Source organism: Cydia splendana, chromosome 2 (assembly GCF_910591565.1).
Source record: "Cydia splendana chromosome 2, ilCydSple1.2, whole genome shotgun sequence".
Classification (NCBI taxonomy): Eukaryota; Metazoa; Arthropoda; class Insecta; order Lepidoptera; family Tortricidae; genus Cydia; species Cydia splendana.
Window position 1 is genome coordinate 11,477,751 of NC_085961.1, and position 22,490 is coordinate 11,500,240.

Sequence of the window (22,490 nt, forward strand, 5' to 3'; positions counted from 1 at the left end):
TGGTAACCGTTAGGTTGGTATTGGTAATAAATGGTTGCCAAGTGTCATAATGGGATATAATTTTCGGCAATAATTTAGAAAACACACATAATATGTTTTGGATAGCCTAGTAAATACTCAGAAGGCTTTAATATAGAGTTTCTACAGCCACGTTCTCATGCAGTATGAAAAATTATGCCACGCCGATTTCACGCCGATCACGCCGCCGCCGCCGGTCAAAAAATCATCGGACGCCGCCGCCGATGATTTTGCCATCGGCGCACATCTCTACTCCCTACGTTATATAACTACAAGGGCCAATACTACATGTTTCGATTCCACAGACGAACTATGAGAACTCACTATTAAAAAAGTCGGTACGAGTGTATTACCCGACCCATTAAAAATGAGTCGCCTTTGCCAATTCACATTTTTTATGCGATATTGCGCGCGGAATTATTCTGATAAAAGATGTAACATATCCGTCACAAATAATCCAGGCGCAGTTTATCTTCGCATTGATTGTAATGTTACCTATAATTATGTAAAATTGAGTGATCATATTTTGTTATATCCCTTAGAATTAATGTATAAATTTTATAGTTATAGCTATTAGATTTATAAGTTATAATACAAATTTTATTAATAAAACAGAGATTAAATAACAAAATAAATAAATAAATCATAGATCTAGCCCTAAATTAGCCTGTGGCATTGTTCCCAGGACGCTGGCCGCGTTCCCCCTCTGCACAGTGAGGCTGAGTTTTTGAGCAAAAAAGGGGCAGCTCGTAGGTCGCCAGACACCCAGACTAGTTTGGTAGAAATTTCTTTTACTAGTTTTTTGGTGTCTGACGACCAGGGACCGAGAGTTTCAATTGCAAGTGCCGCAAATACATAATTCGGTTTCAAGAATGCGTATTTGCGACACTTGGTAATTTGGGCGTCGTCTGCTGCCGTCCCTTAGAAAGTATAGATAAATATATAAATTGGTACCTAGGTAGTATCTGTCATGGGTTTATAACATAATACAACCAATAAAACTAAAGTATTATTTTACTAAAGTTATTTAATTGTTTTTCCTGCTCCTGGAACTAGCGTAGGTACTTCGCAGCTTAGACTCAGTGCGTAAAATTTGATTTTGATACGAGCTTGAGACAAAATGACATTTAAATTAGAATGTAAATTCAACCTTTTCGAATTTCAAAGGAGCGTGTGTTGTCGAATACTTGGATTTAATTCGCTCTGACTCACTAAATATTTTAATGTAACTTTCATTAGCAGACCTCAAACAAAACAAAACGTTTAGAAATCCGTATGAGATAAATAAACATTTTCAAAATATTTTACGTGGTTTATTGAGAAAAAAACCATATAGGTATCTAGTCGAAAAAGTGGAAAGATTATCATCTAAAAATAACTCTACTTTGAACGATATTTAGACATTAGATATTTTTTTGCAGTCAAATATGCAGAGTTAGTAACGCTCTCAAAAATTGTGGCTGAATTGTCAAACTGTCATTAACATTTCACTATTGCTTTTTTTTGTGCTATTTGTATTGTTGGTTATTGTGATAACTAAACTTGTAGTTAAAATAGCCTTAAGTAACCATGAGTGAAACAAGTGACAAAGAAAGACGTACTTTTGAGTCCCTCTCTACGCTCATAATTCTAAATTAAAATCACTCGCTAAACCAAATTAGAACTTGAACAAAAATAAACTTTGCGCTCTCGTTGCATTACCAATTTTTATCATTATACATACATACATAGATAATGGAAGTACATAATACAATTACGTTACGAAGTTAGTAACAGAATCTTTATCCAAACAATCTGTTGCAGCTAAAGCTCCACAAATAGCTACCAGTTGCATTATTGATATGATAAATAAAATACTGTTAAACCAAATTTCTGGGTTTTTTCCAGAATACGACTGTAACAACGCGCTGCTAAATTTTACCGAATACATAAATAACGAGCTTAATTGGGAGTGAAATCACACTGCATTTTTGATGAAAAGCTTGAATTTTTAAACGATACCCTGCACTTGTCTAGAGTATCGGATTTTGGCACTGCTACTGCTGTAACTTTGCCTTGAATTTTAATATGTATGAGCATATTAGGTTTATATTTCATTTAATGGTACTTATTCTCCACGCTACGTCTTGGCAATGAAATATTTTTTTTTTTCGTTACGCTAACATTTGATTAAAAAAATGCAAACCCGGCTTACACAGTAAAAAGAAAGATCAACTGTAATAGTGTCAATCTCCTTCAGACCCACGATTCCTGTTATCCATTCACTCCGCGACATAATGGCTTTCCACTTGCGACATTAATCGTGTAGTCCGACTGAATCTGACTGAGCCCAACTTCACTTGGCCAATCACTCAACCGGCGCACCCGTTGACAACGACTCGTTCAACTTTTCCGATTAACTTGCTCTTTTTATCACAGCTTTTCTCTTAAGGCTCTAGACTGACTGAAACTTGTTGAAAGGATTTTAATTATAAGTACATTCTGAAATTGTTTAGACGCCATCATCTAATTTGATATCAATTAGTAGAAAATTTGAGTAGGTACCTAACGCAAACTCAAGTGCTTAAAGTTGTTGAAAATTGGTCATCATAATATTGTTTGTTACTTTTTCAATGTTCTCTTATAAAACGCAACAAACTTCGATAGTGAAGCAATTTAAAGATTATATTCGCATTTAGTCCTAGACAATTTAACAGTGTAGTTCTCCCTTTTCCGCTGCTACGTACGCAAGTTTAGAGATATCATTAAAAAGTAAAAACGTCATCGTCTGGCAACACTCACTTTTCTTTTTGCGCTCAACGCGACGGATACAATTATAAGATTTTAATACGAAAATTATTGGTTTAAGTTGTTTTTTCTGCAAGAATAAACCATGCCTAAGAGAAAAAATTAAAATCTGCAAGATAAAATAGAAAGGTTAGAGAAAAGACTGGCGAAATACCGCGAGTCTAATGGTAAGTACTTGGGCCAAATCAATCAGCCCTCCTTATAAATTCTAGTGCTTTAGATGTGTATTACAACAATTCAAATAATGTACAAAGGTCCCGTGGGGATATTTGTAAGTGAATATATATATGTCGCAGTCGGATCGTATAATCCGCCGTATTACATTACGGCTAGCCGTTTTCAAAAACAGGGGCGTTTTGAAATGCGGCGGTTTAACGATTAGCCGGATTGAATGCGGCTGAATGAGAATCCGCCGGAATGTCTTCGGCGCCATACGTTCTTCAACACGGCTAGCCGTAATGTAATACAGCGAGTCATTAGCCGCCGCTTTGACAGTTTATAGTTCCCATTTTTAACACCCGTGGCGCTGCCTGACAAACGCTGGGGTGTCCATCAAATCTGGAGTTCGTCGGACTGTTTCTTTTCAAAAAACATTTCCATCGCAACTTAACTAGACGGAGCCCCGCTTCGCGGGCTCCTATTTCTGAGCGGTTTGCCCTTCGGGCATCTGAAGCTACCTAACGAATCTAACCCACCTACCTATTGATTAGTGAGACGTCCGTGAAAACATTACACTTTGGGGAAAAAAGCGTAGGTAGGTAAGTAGGTTAGGTTCGTTATGTAGCTTCAGATGCCCGAAGGGCAAACCGCCCAGAAATAGGAGCCCCGGTTGCGGGGCTCCGTCTATTTAAGTTGTGAAGGAACTGTTTTGGAAAAGAAACACATGTAGTGCGGTGGGACCATGGTAAAAATAAATTAAATTGCAAACATTGTCAAACTCCGGTTACGTAGGCGACCGAAAGAACTGGTCACTCTACAATCTAAAATAGTAGTACGATGCGGCTAAACGTAGGCCGCCTTATTGAAGAACGTATCGCAATGACAATCCGGCTAATCGTCGAGCCGCCGCATTTCATTTCCCCTGTTTTTGAAAACGGCTAGCCGTAATGTAATACGGCGGATTATACGATCTGACTACGACATATACATTACAAATAAATAAAAAAAAATTCATAACCTCACTTATTCACATGTCGTGTGACGCCATGTGCTTTATCGGTGCGATAAAGATTTTTAAGAGGTAAATATTTGCACTCCCGTGTGACGGGACTGCCATTATCCGTGGGATAAAGTTAAAAGTTCTAAAGAAATCTTATATTTTTTAGCTCAACACCAGGAGCTAGACCCCGAAGTAATAGAGGAGTTGGATCACGATGATCACGATGAATCAAACGGAGACACGGGCGTGGCCCAAGATGAAAATGTGAACGACACCGATTTCGGCGAGGCCCAAGAGCCTGACACAGGCATGGGCGTGGCCCAGGATCTGAACTCGGAACTAGACAATGAGTTCCTGTCTGCATTAGGGGAGTCGGCTGGTGGAATCACACAATATGGTGATGAAATTCACAAGGAGATCTTTAATACCATTGACAAGATCCTGCTAGAAGGAATATCCAAACAGAATAAGGAGAAGCTTCTAGAAAACCTGCTTATTCCAAGCAATTGCAAGCTCCTGGATGCCCCTAAGCTTAATACGGAGCTCATTGGAGTTCTGAATAACCCATCAAGAGTACGGGATAAGTTGATGGAAGATAGACAACAGGAATTGGGCTTGGCTATTGGAAGTATTTGTTCCGTTATGAACACAATGTCAAAGCAGGATTTTAAAAAATACATTTTTATCAAGAAGCTGACTGATATCTCACGCATTCTGTGTCACTTACATTTTCAATACACTGAAATAAGAAGGACGTTGGTTAATCCATTTTTGGATAAGAACTTAGTAGAATCCTGAAAGATAATAAGAGAGAAGAGTTCCTGTATTCAAATCTGGACACCTCAGTAAAGTCTTACTCTGCTATGAAGCGGGCTTCGAATATAATTAAGCCCAAGCCTGCCCATACTGCGAAGAATCCGCACACTCCAAAAAACTTTCATCAGACCCCTCGGCGCCTGCACCCAACCAATCAAGCCAATGAGAGGGTCATATCGAGGGGCTCATCGTTACAACTCCCCCCGCCACCCCTTCAAACCCCTGGAGATCAAACCAATGGGCAGTGAGAGGCCGTGCCAGATATCCTTAAAGGTACCTTTTGCAGGTAGACTATTTTATTTTTATGAATGTTGGTGTAATGTAACCCAAGATCCTGTCAGTTTGGGCTGGATAAGGGGATATAAAATTCCATTTTTGAGTCAGCCTTCCCAAAATAATAACTTCAATCAGGTTGACAAAGAAATTATTTTGAAGGAAATTGAGGAACTGTTAAATCTTGGGGCAATATCAGTATGTGATAATGATCCTATCCAATTTTTATCCAGTGTTTTCACTATTCCTAAGAAAGATGGCACACATAGATTCATATTAAATTTAAAAAAGCTAAATAAGTTTGTAGGTGATCATCATTTTAAGTTGGAAGACATTAGAACGGTATGCAAATTATTAACAAAGAGTGATTTTATGTGCACAATTGTGTCGCTTAACTTCAAACTCGGGTAAATCCATTCGACCCTCTCAGCAAATATCTACCCTATTACCTTTTCTTAATACCAAAATCGCATAACCTGACCCGATTTACCCGAGTTCGAAGTTAAGCGACTCGATTGACCTTAAGCATGCTTACTATATGTGCCCCATTGACTCTGACCACAAGAGATTTTTAAGGTTTAAATTTAATGACACACTATATGAATAAAACTGTCTAGCCTTTGGATTAAGTTCGGCCCCATATGTTTTCACCAAACTTTTAAAACCTATTATAGGGTACTTAAGAGAGAGAAACATAAGAGTAGTGATATATTTAGATGACCTTATATGTTTTGGATCCTCATGTAATGAGTGCAATAATAATGTTCATATTATAAAGAATCTTTTAGTTTGCCTAGGTTTTGTAATAAATGAAGAAAAGAGTAACCTTATTCCTTCCAATGTCGTAGAGTTTTTAGGTTTTGAAGTAAATTCCCTTAACATGACTCTAAGTCCCACGGACAAGAAACGTGAAAAAATATTATCCATTACAAACAAATTTCTAAAAATACATTAGTGCACAATTAGGGAATTTGCAAAGATGTTAGGCAATTTAGTCTCTGTATGCATGGCTATCTCCTATGGTTTTATGTATACAAAAAACCTAGAGAGGGATAAATTTATAGCTTTGGAACGTTTGGGAGGAAACTATGAGGGTAATATGGCTGTAAGCGCGGAAGCAAAACAGGATCTGAGGTGGTGGAAACAAAACATAATGCATAGATGCTGTTTTATTAAGCAATACAATTTTTTGTTGGAAATTTATAGTGATGCTTCATTATCTGGATGGGGTTCTGTTTGTAATGGGAAAAGTGCAAAGGGGATTTGGTCTGTGAGGGAAAAAAAGAATCATATAAACTATCTGGAGTTGTTAGCGGCATTTTTTGCATTAAGATGCTTCGCTAACAACTCCAGAAACTGCGAAATCTTACTGAGAATTGACAACACCACTGAAATTTCATATATAAATAGGATGGGTTCAGTGCAGTTTCCTCAACTAAATAACCTGGCGAAACGGATATGGCAATGGTGTGAAGCAAGGGAATTGTGGATATATGCCTCCTACATAAAATCAAAGGACAACTTTGAGGCAGATTATCAATCTCGTTGTTCGTCTAATGAGGACATAGAATGGGAATTATCACCATCGGTGTTCCGCAGTATAACTGATTCTCTTGGTGTCCCAGTAATCAACCTGTTTGCTTCACGTTTCAATAATAAATGTACTAAATATGTCACTTAGCACCGTGACCCCTTCGCATGGAATATTGACGCCTTTACAATAAAATGGTCCGATTACTTTTATGCATCCCTCCCTTCTCATTGTTATTAAAGGTGTTACGAAAAATAGTTACTGACAAGGCCACAGGTATAGTGGTGTTCCCTATCTCGCCTACACAATCCTGGTACCCCTTACTAAGGTCACTAGCAATATCTGTAATTCTCACATTTGGTCCAGATAAAAATCTTTTAACATCTCCTTCCAGATCAACACACCCCTTACACCAGCACCTTACCCTGGGGGCTTGCATATTGTCAGGGAGGCAATGAAGATTGAAGAGAAGAATGTTACCCAACAAGGCAATTCAGATAATGATTGCCTCTTTATCTAAAAACAGTATTAAACAATATGATTCTTGCCTGCGCCAGTGGTGGCATTTTTGTATCACCTCTAAGGAGGATGTTTTAAGCGCCTCAATACCAAAGATATTAGAATACTTAACAACTATTGTCGATAAAGGTGCTTCATATCAAACGTTAAATTGCCATCGGTCAGCATTATCTTTAGTCATAGGTAGTCACATAGGCACAGGCAATAGGATAAAGCGCTGGTTTAAAGGAGTTTTTAAATTAAGACCAAGTATACCCAAATACTCTAGTACTTGGGACCCAGCTATAGTACTCTCTCATATAAGACGCTGGTATCCTCTAGAAAACTTAGATTTAAGACAAAGCACTTTGAAGACTGTTATGCTCTTAGCGCTGACCACTGGGCAACGCGTGCAAACTTTATTTTTAATAAGACCTAACAATATAACAATAAATTTGACGACCGGTCTGGTCTAGTGGATAGTGACCCTGTCTGCTAAGCCGATGGTCCTGGGTTCGAATCCCAGTAAGGGCATTTATTTGTGTGATGAACACTAATATTTGTTCCTGAGTCATGGTTGTTTTCTATGAATATAAGTATGTATTTATCTATACAAGTATGTATATCGTCGCCTAGTACCCATCGTACAAGCTTTGCTTAGTTTGGGGCTAGGTTTGATCTGTGTAAGATGTCCCCTAATATAAAAAAAAAAAAAAAAAAAAAAAAAAAATGATACTTACAGATCTACAAAAGACTTCAGCTCTTAATAGATACGAGTAATAGAGACGGTAAGGATAATTTTGACATACCAAAATTATCCTTACCGTCTTTAAATAATGATTTAGAAATTTGTCCTGTTAATACTCTCTTACATTACTTAGAAGTGACACGAGAACATAGGAAAGATGATTCTCATTTATTTCTTACTTTTAAAAGGCCTTATAAAGCAGCTTCCACACAAACTATTAGCAGGTGGCTCAAGTCAGTTATGAAAGAGAGTGGTATCAATGTTTCTGTATTTTCATCTCATTCAACACGCCACGCAGCTTCTTCAAGAGCATATAGGGCAGGACTTACCATCGACAGTATTTTGAAGGCTGTTGTGGTCTAGCAGATCTCTTACTTTCGCTAGATATTATAATAGGCCCCTTATAAATAATGAACAAAATGCATTTGCACGAGCCGTCTGTGATTCTGAAGCTAGGCAGAATAGTTAGTTTTAGTTTTTTGGTAACACTGAAAAAGTCTGATTAGAATATAATAAGATTTATAATACCTAATTATGTTATAGTGAGAACCACATTGTATATGTATATTGTATATCTTAGTATATCGACTTACAGTAAACTTGGATCAGTGTTTCTCACTAGAGAAGATGTATCTTTGTTTTGTTTAACATGTTAATTTTTTATATGAGACCATGACTTAAATCATATTAAGTCTTAGAAGAGTTGTTGTGTTTTTTGAAAAATATAGTTTTAATCTCATTTATGCATATAATCTTTTAATTTTTGCCTCTAAACATCTACACTGTTAAATTGTCTAGGACTAAATGCGAATATAATGACAGGATTAAACGAACTTACCTGAAGTGAAGTTCAATCCTTATTATATGAAGTATTTAGTCCTAGACAAGGGAGGTTGCCGTGTGCTTGCCGGCTTAAGGATAGCCCACTCCGTGCTTATCCATGGATGTCGTAAAAGGCGACTTAAGGAGTAAATTGACAGTCACCTAAGTCAACTAGGGATTCCCAAGGAGGGTTAACGACAGGCAGGCGGCCGGTTGTAAAAACTCATGCCAAACCCTTTTAGCAGCATGATTATCGGACTAAATGAGATGAGCGACAGGGCTAACGCGAACCCCGCAGGCGACGCGCAGGGGCAGCACCCGGCTCCTGTGGGAAATGGACAAGGGTTGTCGCACCAGCCCGGGCGGGGGCGACGTAAGAAGCGAGCCCGGGAACCTAAGTATGTGAGATTGAGGTATGCTAGCTGGGATATAGGGACGATGACTGGGAAGGGGAGAGAACTAGCAGATGTAATGAAAAGACGAAGTATAAATGTAGCTTTTTTGCAGGAAACAAAGTGGAAGGGTGCGAGGGCTAGAGAGATTGGAGAAGGATATAAGTTTTACTACTGTGGGAGTGACGGCAGACGAAATGGTGTTGGTATAGCACTCGATCGTCATTTGAAACAGAATGTCACAAATGTTGACAGGAAGAGCGATAGAATCATCGCTATGAAAGTGATGTTAGAAAACGTCACACTCAATTTAATAAGTGTGTATGCTCCCCAGAGTGGATGTGACGATGTAGCGAAAGAGAAGTTTTGGGAGGATTTTGACGCAGTGTGACTATACCAGCAAATGAGGAGATATATGTGGGAGGGGATTTTAATGGACATGTTGGAAGAATGAATGTGGGGTATGAAAGAGTGCATGGGGGTTTCCTTGGACATGGCAATCGCCAATACCTGGTTCCAAAAAAAGGATGAACACCTGATAACCTACAAAAGTGGCAATCACACCACGCAGATTGATTATTTCCATGTGAAGCGAAATAAGATCAACTGCATCAAAGACACAAAAATAATACCAGGAGAACACCTTACTTCACAGCACAGGCTGCTTGTAATCGATGTGAACATTAAAGTCCAGTCTCGTATGAGAACCGAAAGGCCCCCTGCAAAGATAAGATGGCATATGCTAGAGAAGAATGAATGTGCTATAAAATTTAAAGAACGTGTAATAGATAAAATTATAGAAATGAAAGGAATGGAAGGATTGAATACAAACGAATGTTGGAACGAGATGGCAAATTGTATACGGAGAGTAGCAAAAGATGTATTGGGAGAGTCGAAAGGGAAAGGTGTGATAGATAAGGAAACGTGGTGGTGGAATGAGGAGGTGCAGGAAGTATTAAAGAAAAAGAAGCAGGCATTTAAAGAATGGCAAAGTGTTGAAACTGGGCAGGAAATTGAGAAGGACATAAAGACGACAGAATATAAAGAATGTAAGAAGAAAGCAAAGCGTGCAGTTGCTATAGCAAGAACAGCAGCACAGGACTACAGCAGCTGTACCGCCTAGCCAAAGCGAGAAAAAGAAGTTCCCGGGATATGTCTCATATCAAATGTGTGAAAGATGATGCAGGTAAGGTGATTACGAAAGACGAAGCGATAAAAGAACGTTGGAAAGCCTACTTCGAAAGGTTGATGAATGAGGAAATTGAATGGAACAGGGTACTACAGCACAGGATGATAAATATGGGTGCAGTGAAAGAAATATGTATGGACGAAGTAAGAACGGCTGTGAGAAGTATGAAAAATGGGAAATCTGTAGGACCAGATGATATACCAGGAGAGGTATGGAAGTTACTGCGTGAGGATGGATGTAAGTGGCTGACTTTGTTCTTCAATAAGTTGTTGCATGAAGAAACCATTCCCGACGAATGGTGCGACAGTTTGCTGGTGCCCATTTTTAAAAACAAAGGGGATGTACAGGAATGCAACAACTATAGAGGAATAAAGCTCATGTCACATAGCATGAAAATATGGGAAAAAGTGATAGAGAGACGCCTGAGAGATGAGAGTGATATAACACAAAACCAGTTCGGGTTTATGCCGGGGAGAGGTACAACAGACGCCATTTTTGCACTTCGCCATCTGTGCGAAAAATACAGACATGCCAAAAAGAACCTGCATATGGTGTTTGTTGACCTCGAAAAAGCATACGACCGAGTACCCCGAGAGGTTTTGTGGTGGGCTCTGAAAGAGAAATGCGTGCCTGGGAAGTATGTAGAGCTAATCCGGTTAATGTACAACCGATGTTGTACACGCGTCCGGTCAGCTGCTGGCACCACCGACAAGTTCAGTGTCACGGTAGGCTTGCACCAGGGATCGGCTTTAAGCCCTTACCTCTTCCTGCTTGTTATGGACGCTCTGTCGTCGGACATACAGGAGGAGGCACCCTGGTGTATGCTGTTTGCCGATGACATTGTGCTTGTTGGTGAAAACGAACTCGAGGTGCAGAGTAGACTTGAGAAATGGCGGCAAAAATTGGAGAATGTTGGCCTGAAGATCAGCAGATCTAAAACAGAACATATGTTCTGCGATTTTGGCGGTCTCTCCAGTTTTGCTGCCATAGAACTCGACGGCGTTACAATTGCCGGTCTGCTCCGACTTTAAGTACCTCGGTTCGTTCGTACAGTGCGATGGCGATATTGACCGTGACGTGAAAAATCGGATTAGCACAGGATGGATGAAATGGCGACAGGTCACGGGAACCATTTGCGATGCCCGAATGCCTCTTCGGTTGAAGGGTAAAATCTATAAATCAGTCATAAGACCTGTCGTCATGTATGGATCAGAGTGTTGGGCCCTAAAGGTGATGGATGAAAAAAGATTGCATGTAGCGGAGATAAGAATGTTAAGATGGATGTGTGGCGTGACAAGAATGGATAGGATGGAAGGAATGAGTATATAAGAGGAAGCCTGAAAGTTGCACCCATAACAGAAAAAGTAAGGGCAAATCGCCTAGCGTGGTACGGGCATGTGATGCGGAAGGATGAAAGTCATGTGACGAGAAAGGTATTACGAATGAATGTGGAGGGAAGTACGAGGAAAGGAAAACCTAGGAAAAGGTGGATGGACTGTGTGAGAGATGATATGAAACGAACGCAAGTGAATGATGAAATGACGGGCGACAGAGATGTGTGGAAGAAAAAGACATGCTGCGCCGACCCCAAGTGAATGGGACAAGGGCAAGAGAATGATGAGTCCTAGACAAGGGAGGCTCCCACTCTCCTCAAGTAAATCATGATTTACTTCCCATATATTTATTATATTAACGCTCTAAACGAAGTGAGTGTTGCCAGACGATGACGTTTTTACTTTTTAATGGTATCTCTAAACTTGCGTATGTATCAGCAGAAAAGGGAGAACTACACTGTTAAGTTGTCTAGGACTAAATGCTTCATATAATAAGGATTGAACTTCACTTCAGGTAAGTTCGTTTAATCCTGCCATCCCTTCGAGCAACACCGGCTTCCGACACATCGGAAGGGAGGGGCCCAAGCGATATCTTACCGTACAAATCTTTCTGCCATTTCTCGCGGGGGGAAAGGTGCACACAGTCGCACTTCTCACACACTTACATACAAAATCCAATCTGTAATGACGACACAAATACATAGAAAATGACACACGACAAAGACAAATCTTGCAAACCTCGATCTCTTTTTGTGTACGGACGAGTCACAAGTGTCACAACACGCACACTAACACATTTTCGTTGAAGAATTTTATTGTATTCTGACAGATGAGAAGTCGGATTTGTCACTCGACCGATCCGCAATTACTGGGCGACTGCACTGGGCGGGGGGACTGTACTGGGCGAGCAAAATCGATAAATCCAACAATTGCATGAGACTAAAATATAATAATTGTGTTTAAATGTAATTAAACGTATGATATGTAAAAAAAATATTGCATGTGAAATGTAACACCTTCCTTTTGTAAATTTGATGTCCCCGACCTCTTTTTACAACAAAAAACCTAGCAATTAGGCATTTTTTCTGCTGCTGTGTTCACGCGCGCGTCTGGACTCGGTCTAGTGAAAAATCCGAGCGCAACTACTTTTATTACCCGCGCTAGATCAGTTGATCTTGTACCTAGGCAGAGGGGAAATAGTGCGAATGCCGCCTCCCTTCCGTGTTGCTCGAAGTGTCATCCTAATCTAAAATGTCATCGGGAAGGTATATTTTATAAAAGAAATATTAAAAATATACTACTTTAGAATACATATTATCATAACGCTGGCCAAATCTCTTACAACTTTTTCACCGACCCGCTAGCTGTCTTAGCGTACTTTTTCTTTACTTTTGCCTGAAGATCGATGTCCCATCCCGCGGAGTTGGCTAATTAACTGTTTTATTTAAGTTCGTTCATTTATCTTTTCCATTTCAGGCACAGTTGTAGGTTCACCTGAAAAATTAGCAAAGAAAAAATGTAGGTACCTCTTTTTTTCCAAATGTAATCCCCTAAGTATTTTTTGTATGTAAGTAATTGTAAACACCGTCTTTTCGAGTCAATTCCTCTAAACTCCTATTGCTGCAAAACAAAACTAAATGCCTTTTTACAAACACTATCATATCAGGAAACTGAAAATCTCTTATCGTGCTTGAAATAACCCATAAATAACTATTGCTCTCCACCTTAAAAATATCATGCTAATTATAATTACAAACCGCATTACCTACACTCTCTCTAACTTCACGCCTCCCCATACACACTTCATACACACCTACACACACCATACACACGAACCCGCGCATACTCACAATTACAGACATACACTTATCTTGTATTAGTTGGCTTATTATCTCTTTTTCTTTTTATTTTTGTGTTTGTATATTACTGTTATTTTGGCATTTGCTTTGTTACCATATTGAGAGCTCACACCTAGAAGAGGAGGAATCACTGACTCCCGAGTCACAGGCTTGGACCTAGTTCGGGAGGCAGAGGCTCAACCCCACTACCTAAATGTGTTACAAACCTGATACACCTGTTTTATAATGTTAATACATTTTATAATGTAAAAAACAATGTAATGTTTAAGATTTAAAGCAATAAAGATTTTATTATTATTTATTTATTTATTTATAATTTTGGTAATGACGTGGTAATATAAGATAATAATTGTACTTTAGTTGCAGTCAACTTATTTTCAATCATACTTAAGTAATGATTAATTCAGTAGGTAATGAGTTTCCTGGAAGGGAACAGCATTACCTACTCCAAAGTCTTGTGATAGTCTAGTCATGCAAAACAAAACTTTATCGTGAACATTGATAAAACTACAGCTACCGTACAAGAAACACAACCATTTTGCACACAAACAATTGAGTCAAGCGGAAAAATTGAAGGCTGGATCACGGCACAGATGTGTGGAACGACCTCCAACGACAAATTGTTTTATCGAAAATTACTTTCTCGAACGCGAACGGGATAAATTTCCATTTTTCTAATCGAACGGAATGGAATCGATTCCGTGAGAGTGAGGCGTTAGCCTCTAATTTGATTCTTTAAGTTGTTAGACCGGTATTAGTTCGCATTTCGAACTGGAACACGAGTTTCCTAGAAGTTTGTCAGGCTATATTGGACTTTTAGCTCTTAAGTTTTATATTGAATTTGTTAAATATGTTAGGTATACCTACCTACCGACTAAGGAGAATGGGAGTATTATTCAGATAACGTATCGACTTCTTCGGTACAAACGGACCAGGTACCTACTTATAAAATAACTATTCAAACTCTCATGGGTGTTTTTGATAAAGTAATAAATTAATAATGTCGTATACTATTTAGGTTATAAGTTTTAATTTGTAATAGGTTTAGTTGTATATTTTGTTAAATAATAAGTAAATATGTAACTTTATTTTAGTAAATTTAGTTTATTTTAAATAAATATACTTATAATGTACATGTCCAGGCGGGAAACGGAGGTTTTTATGGCTTGAGTATTCATTTTAAACGGGCGACAAATAAAAAATAAATAAATAAATATTTGGGGATATTAAAACATACATAGATACGATCAAATAAAATACATAAGTAAATATATTATTTAATATTTTCCATTATTTTTAAATTCAAGCTTCTTATGGCCAGCGGTTCTAAATATTGTAGCATGTTGATAAAATTTGAGAGAAATTTTATGAACGTGGAACGTTTAAATGAAAAAGAAATAACATGTAAATAAACACAAGTACTGCGTTCCTGTAACATAGTAGTGAGAGAAAATAGCTCACGTAACAGTAATAGACGTAATAGACTATTATATACTGGACAAAACCCAGGCTTATTCTAGGAAGTTTAATTTCTAAGTTGGCGCTTCACGATCACGTTCAGAATCGTCCAAAATTTATCTTCCACAAAAATCATCCGCTCGCTTCACTTGAGTTTAATAGCCTAGGCTGTAGCAACTTTACTCACCACTCGGAACAAAACATTTCATAGTGGGGGTGTTTAAGTTTCGTGAATGTTGCGGATTGGTTAGTTACAATGGATCACTGACCACTGACCAGCAGAGTAACGTGCATATACTCTTAAATGCGTATCTTACCAACGGCTTTTCACTTATTACCGCATTAAGTGTAACTTTTGCATTAATTTTCAACATGACGTCGTATTCGTGATGCACAATCAACTACACGCGAAAATGTGATATTCAAATTTTTTTATCCGTATTATTTTTTTCTTCATAATAATAAATATTATTGGTTTATATGTTATACTTTTATTTATCAAATTTTGAAATCAAAAATCTGCCTCTGGACATCCTGTATCTGTAATTTTAAAAGAAGATAGGTACCTACTTCTCCACTGGAGCTGCTCCAAAATCTACATCCTATTCTTATTTCCACATTTACAATTAACTTTAAATATTACTGTGAACATACTGGCTCATCAAATCACCTATGATTCACTTATTCGTTACATAACAGTCAAGTAAGCCTAAAAAAATCATTTTCGATCTTGAATTTGTAAATTGAATTAACAATTCAAATTCTTTACCGACAGTATTTTTTTATCTAACATGCTTGTTGTAAAAACACAGATCACATACCATCCTCAAACAATGAAAAAGTCGAATCCCCATCAATCTGCGGGCGCAATTCTCATTACGCGGACCCTCCGGGCAAATATTTGTTTTTCCTACAAATGCCCCAAGTTGCCGTTAGGCAGTGGTAAACAAATAAACGAATATTAGCTACATCGATTGTTCAGAAATGCTTGGTTATTGCTAAAGTTTGGCTTTAGATTGTACGTCGTCTGAACTGTACAAGGGCTGTGTCAATATAGGAGTAGGAACAAGGACACGTAATTTTTGGTTGACGAAGTTGTAGGTTGACTTCATGTAATTTTGTCGGATCATGAAAAATACATTATAAGCTCTGAAACTTTCTTTCTTTTGTTTATAGATGACGTGGTGTATTGCGATTAACTTAAAAACACTGATAAAATCTCGATTTTTAGGTAAATTCAAAATCTCGTGACATAGTGGCCTCAGTATTTAAGAGTGAAATAAACCGTATAAATAAACAACTAAGAAATAATGAAATAAAATGAATATTAGCGTAAAACAATAGAAAAATAATAAAAGTCACCTTTTTTCCACCTTATCGCCCAACAGCTACTTATAATGTAAGCTAAAGTCACTAACAATAGCACTCAGTGCCGCAATTCGAAAAGAGAAACCCCGCAACGTTTGCAGTAGGTACTGCCGTCAATAAGAAGAAGGGCACAACTAACAATCATTCGATAATTGATTTATATTTCCATGGTTAGCAATAAATGTGTATCTATTACTAGCATTTTTATTTTATTTTATGTACTATAAACTCATGTATGGACTGACGTTTATCTGTCATGACGTACCTATACATTTGATGTGCCCCTCCCCCGCAATAAACGGCAGACTATTTTGTACCGAAAATTTTAGACATGGCGTCTCCGTTGGTTATATCCTCTAAGACTATAAAAGAACTTAACTAAAAGACGACACCTAACCTTATTACCAGAGAACGCAACAGCGCATATTTGTTATTGTTTATGGAAAAAATGTATTTGTCAACATAAGAATACGTTTTTTCTTAACTTGGTCCGTGACTACGGCAACGAGTTAAAATATTTTAATTAAAAGGCATATGTCACTATAACTAAGTAGAAAAGACGTAAATGACGTTATTAGTCACTTTTTTTTTGCTTTTGTACTAGTATTTTTCTATCATTTTTTACCAAGATTAAAAGGCGTACCTAATAAATATTTAAGTATAAGCATGAATTAGGATTTTTAATGCTTTAAGATATGAATAGTAACTCCTCTCCGACCGAAATCGGTCAGGAGAAGAGAAGAGAGAGAGAGTAAATATATTTCTAACACTTTTTACAGAATGTTTTTACCTCGTTTTATAGTTATATTATAATCATTATGACCAGGCACATCTTGACGGGAGTATACGTAAAAAAAACTATTTCGTCTACCGTTATTATGGCCACTGAGACTATTATTCAATCTTAGAATAAAGTGTACGTAGTTAGCATGTTAAAGTCAGGCTTAAGAAAATGAAACCCGTAATGACAATGAATACCTTGTTTTTATGAAATCAACGACCACTAAAAACTCTGTATGCTTAAAGACAGTACAATTCGTTTGATCTTCTAAGCGTAACGCAGAATAACAAACCGCGAAATCACATCTGAATTCACACGAACGAAGGATTCGCTCATTCTCGTAATGAAACGGCGGCGTTATTGAATATAGCCGCCTCAGCCACAGATTTATTCTTCTCGTATAATTTGACGTGACGAATTTCTTCCCCGAGTGATTTAGATCTGGGAACTGTGAGGTACAGTTTACGGAAAGACAACGTTGCGTGAAAGTGTATTTTTAGAAGCAAAATCTGCAGAGCATGTAGGTAAAATTAGACACGATATTTTGGGTGGAAACTCTGCCAGACAGTTCGCTGCGATGACAACGCTAACATAAACCGTAATGCGTTCTGAAAGCCCGGATAGCTTTTGAGAAAAATTGGGTTATATTTCAAGAGTACCAAAAAAACTACGACAGCCGGTCTACGCCGCTGTGTCGTGAACGAAAACGAGATCTTTGAGCCTTACCACTAAGTTCAAACAGGGAAAGAGGTATGGCTCTATCTGAAGCCCTAATGGTTATTGAGCTTAGCCAATAAATAACAGAAAAAATAAATAATAAACAGTATTAAATTAATAAGTAAAAGTTGTACTTAAATATATTGTTGTATATTATTTGGTTAGCTATTTAAGTATTCACATAATTATATTTTGTTGGTTACCGTATCTAAATACAGCTACAAAAAAATATACTTCTTAATCAAGTGTAAGTAAAATTGGCTACCTACATTAATATTGATTAAAGTTTTCCAACATTTTCTTTGAATAATTAAAATGAAACACGAGTAACGTCGCGCATCACGGACGAAATTATTATTCTTAGAAGTAAAGTGCTGGATATCGGAAAAGTGTGAAAACCTTTGATGGATCGAATCATTTTAAAGTGCTTACGACGGAACACAGTTAGACACTTTACGAAAATGGATTTTTACTTTTCTACACGCCCATGTCCTGAGTAGTGGGTGAAGCACTTTAGACGTAAGTATTTTAGAAAAACACGTGTAAGTTTTAATTAGATAGAAAAGTAGGTAATTATTTTATTGATTTTTAGTAACAAAACACATATTGTTAAAAAAATGCCGACTTACCAAGTAACTTTAGACATTAAAATCGGCGATGGGTTTATAATAGTTTATGTGACTGCCACATAAGGAAAGGCATCGACTTCATTAATTTCAGAGACCAACATTCGTATTAATGCCTCATTACGAGTATGTACACGTACAGTTAATTACACTGTTTTATCTACACACGTATTATAAGCTCTTTAAGAAGTGTTTAGAAACCGCACGTTAAGTAACTAAGACCCGCATCCAGCATCGTTTCTCTGTTACGAAGCTAGCGGATGTGAGGTGATATCTCAGAAATATCAGATCTTGATCGCTCATTTTACACGAAAGTTTTGCTAATATGGCCAGTTTATAAACAACAAAACAAATTATATTTTTACATAGTGATTACAATATAAATTGAACTTTAATTAGCGGTAAATCTGTAAATGAAAACTATTTTCATGCATATCAAGCAACCGTAGTTATTATTTAATTCAGAGACAATCTAGAGCCAGTTCGAATTGCCATATCGTTCGATAACAAGTAACATGCGTGATTTGTCAAAATTGTTTGCAATGAGAAAGGCAAACTGACATTTTACGAGTATCTAACTGCGGTCAATGTCAAATCACATACCTACATTTTTCAAAGAAATTGTAAAAATTAAACCTAAATAATGTTATTGCAGAGCTTTTCTCAATCAGGAGTTTTATTTTATTCAACCTCTAAGATGATGAAACTAGAGTTAAACATTTTAAACAACTTCTACGTGAATAAAGTCGGAGGCAGAAGCTACTGATTCATAATTATTTCAGTGAAAACAGACTCTCTTCTAATATTAGTTTATGTCTCTAAATCTATCATCATAGCGAAGTCTATCATATAACTTTTTCACATTTTTCAGCAACATTATTTCCACCTTGGGCGTTAACACTAGAAGCCCTCAATACGCTCAGGATTCTATTTTAGAGTCCCTCACAACTCTCTGGATTCAACTGTAGCATCCCTCGCTTTGTTCAGGAGTCAATGTAAATTCAATGCAAAATTATCATTTTGCTCCCTTGTGACACAATCTACTAATTCCTCTTCTTCTATTAAAGCCATATCAGGTAAAGAGACTAATTAATAGTAAGAGAGAAGGTATGATGCCTAAAACTAAATCCTTGTACTGCAGTATCGAATATCCATTAGCTAATTCAAACTTACAGATTTCCATTTGAATTAACGTAACACCGAATAGCTTAATCGAACCATAATCGTAGCAAATTAAGGTTAAATATAGACCGAACGGCGCACGTTGTGTTTTCATCAGAGCATATCACAGCCTTATTAAATGTGGAGTTAGTAATTAAGGTGGGGTAATGGGTGTTAACTGTGGGGTACTTTGATACCAACCTTCACATGGAATTATGTTATTTTCACTATGAAAGTAAGTGAAACGGACCACAATCTCCCTTAGCCGTTGCATTAAGCTTGCAAAACGCTAGAAAGATGATGACTCTATGAATGTAAAGGTAAAGGTAAGTACTTAGAGGATATAACCAAACGAAGTAGCCATTAACATGTTTTCCACTCTGTCGAAAATGGAAAAAAAAATGGTCATACACATTGTATGGACTGACGTTTATCTGACATGGCTATTTTTACGTTACGTATACATTTGACGTGCCCCTCCCCGCAAAAATCGGCAGACTGTTTTGTACCGAAAATTACAGACAAGGCGTCTCCGTTTGGTTATATCCTCTAAGGGTAGGTATAAATAGAATACTCCAATAAGTAGTGAAAAAAGGCTACTAACCGGTTTCATAATGTGGTTGCTACACAATCAAAGGCGTTAAAATATGAGTGTGAGTTTACAAAACGTGCGACGTATAATAAGGTCACACGAGTGTTTAATTATGTAGGTACAGTTAGTTAGACTGTGTTACAGTGCAACTGTCACTGTGGCACTACAATGGAAGATAGATATAGAGACACAAAGCGTTTCGCTATCGTAGCGCAAGCGATTGTCACTTTGGCTAGGCACCCTATAATCCAAACGCCCTCGACGCGGACGCACAGCCTTCGATAGCCACGAAAGTTGAAATTTCTTCTAGACGAGTTCCTTGGAAATAAAGTTCAACAATATAAAGCAGTTTACTTAACTATTTTACTGCTAGTAATTTATTCCCTTAGTTCCATCAAAATAATATGTTATTGACAAAATGGATATAAAATATAATAAATAAAATCTTTCAAAGGTGATAATCCGGAAACCTCTGCAATCCGTTAACGCCCGGTTTCTTTTCCATCCGGATCAGCGAGGTTCTACCTAGGTTGCTTAACATACGTCCCACTGCATAAACACAGGCTACCTCTCATGAACAAGAACTTTGTTTGTCCCAACGTATTAGGTATGTTATCATGTTATAAATAACTACAGAGTGTATTGTATCAATCCAATTAACTATATATTCTAGCATAAGCATAAATTAGTAGGATTAAGTACCTATTAAAACAAGATTGATCTAAAAAAAGGTAAAGTTGCGGTTCCGTTCCAACCAAACCCTCAATCACACTGCATTGAAAACTCCGAAGCTATGAAATTCCCAAGCGAAAAATTTGTACTGTGGGACGGGATATCGAGCCGGTATCGGGAAAAAGTTTCTTCTCCCGATTTGTAGTGGTTTCATCCTCATATTGATACTGGAGTTATTTCATAAAAGAACTTCGCGCAATGAGTGGGTTTGCAAATTCTAATTGAATAGGTATGTGTGCAGGAAACTAATATGGTTTCTGAGATATAATGTGTCCTCAGTAACTTGAAATAAAAACATATTCAAAGAAGATAAGTTTTAAGTACCACTTATCCGCATGGCTGCCGTACCTGGTTTACATTGTTTACCTCATTATAAATAAATAAAGAGATAATTATGATTCAATAACACTCCGTGAATAACTGCCAAGTAAATAATATTAAAGTAATTAATTACTCGTCAGGTTGTCTAGATAACATATCCATATCTTATTAAGATTAGGTAACATTTGGGGCCTTTTTATGTGTTATTATAATATATTATAGTATTATTAAATATATAGTATGTATTCTAAATATTGTATAGTCGAACTTATACAAATAGTTGATATAGGTACCTGATTAAAACCGTAGGTAAATATTTGGATACATCTTATTTAACACACAGCACAGTATGAACGTAGCCAGATGTTCAAAGCATGCTGCTGCTATTCAATTGCACATACCTACAACAGTACAAAATGAGTGTAGCGATTGTTCAATGGAGAACAATAGAACTCATTGAAAGAATCATGCAACATTTAAAAATGCAGTTTAAAGTGATAAATAACATATTACGAGCATAATAAGCCTGTGCACTTATACAAAACATATTGATTTCGTTAATTTATAAACATCAGTTTACTGTTTATTAATTCTCTTTTTTACCGCTGCTTTATTTCTTCTTACGGTTCTTAATAGATTAATTGGTATTATTTTAAAATTTAGATAATTGTCTTATTAGGCAATACCTTTTCTGGAATTTTCCCTAGAGCACGATCGCTGACTGCCGCGTGGTGAAAGGGTTAACCAACCCAGCGCCACAAAACAAATGACATTGTCCGCGATCCTTATCTTTTACCTTTTTTACCGATGCTATTCGATATAAAGCCACCTGCACTACCACACCTCATGTATTTGGAAGACAGGCAACATGTGTATCAGACTGTATTTTTTTACGTTCTTCGGAATTGTCATTGCAAGAGGATATTTTGAAGGTAATATTTTAATGCCAATTTATTACATTTCTTTGCAATTTATGCGCCTAATTTACTTACTTCCGATAAATGAGCGTTTCTTTTATTTTTTGCCATTTTTTTTATATTATGACCTTTTTTGCCACTTTTGTGTTATTCTAGTCAGGATCGCGAGCCCTTTTCATCCTTAAAGGAGAAAAAAAGTGTACTAAAATTTCCATACATTTTTCAAACTTTCCTTTTTGTTACCGCCATGGGGAAATGGTAACACAATAGGAAAAAAAGTCTGGGACATTTTTTTATCCCATTAGGATTGAAAGACCTCGTGATTCTGAGCAGAAATAACACAAAGGCGGTAAAAAAGGTCACAATATATAAAAATGATAAAAAATAAAAG

The 22,490-nt window shown here is 37.1% G+C and overlaps 1 protein-coding gene and 2 long non-coding RNA genes across 4 annotated transcripts in view; 1 reads left to right on the forward strand and 2 right to left on the reverse strand.

Moving 5' to 3' along the window:
* The window catches only part of LOC134804118 (uncharacterized), an 805,015-nt gene that overhangs the window by 191,495 nt on the left and 591,030 nt on the right, over positions 1-22,490 (reverse strand). The window lies entirely within an intron of this gene.
* LOC134804074 (ras-related protein Rab-18-B) overlaps positions 1-22,490 on the forward strand; it is a 175,689-nt gene that overhangs the window by 47,745 nt on the left and 105,454 nt on the right. The gene's annotated exons all lie outside the window — the stretch shown is intronic.
* On the reverse strand, positions 959-21,579 carry LOC134804131 (uncharacterized). Of its 2 annotated transcripts, none has more exons than XR_010146075.1 (3): positions 21,476-21,579; positions 12,910-13,061; positions 959-2,467 (listed from the first exon to the last, which is right to left on the reverse strand). It is a non-coding gene; the product is annotated as an uncharacterized LOC134804131 (long non-coding RNA). The 2 variants fall into 2 exon arrangements; XR_010146074.1 differs by lacking the exon at positions 959-2,467 and adding an exon at positions 12,475-12,813.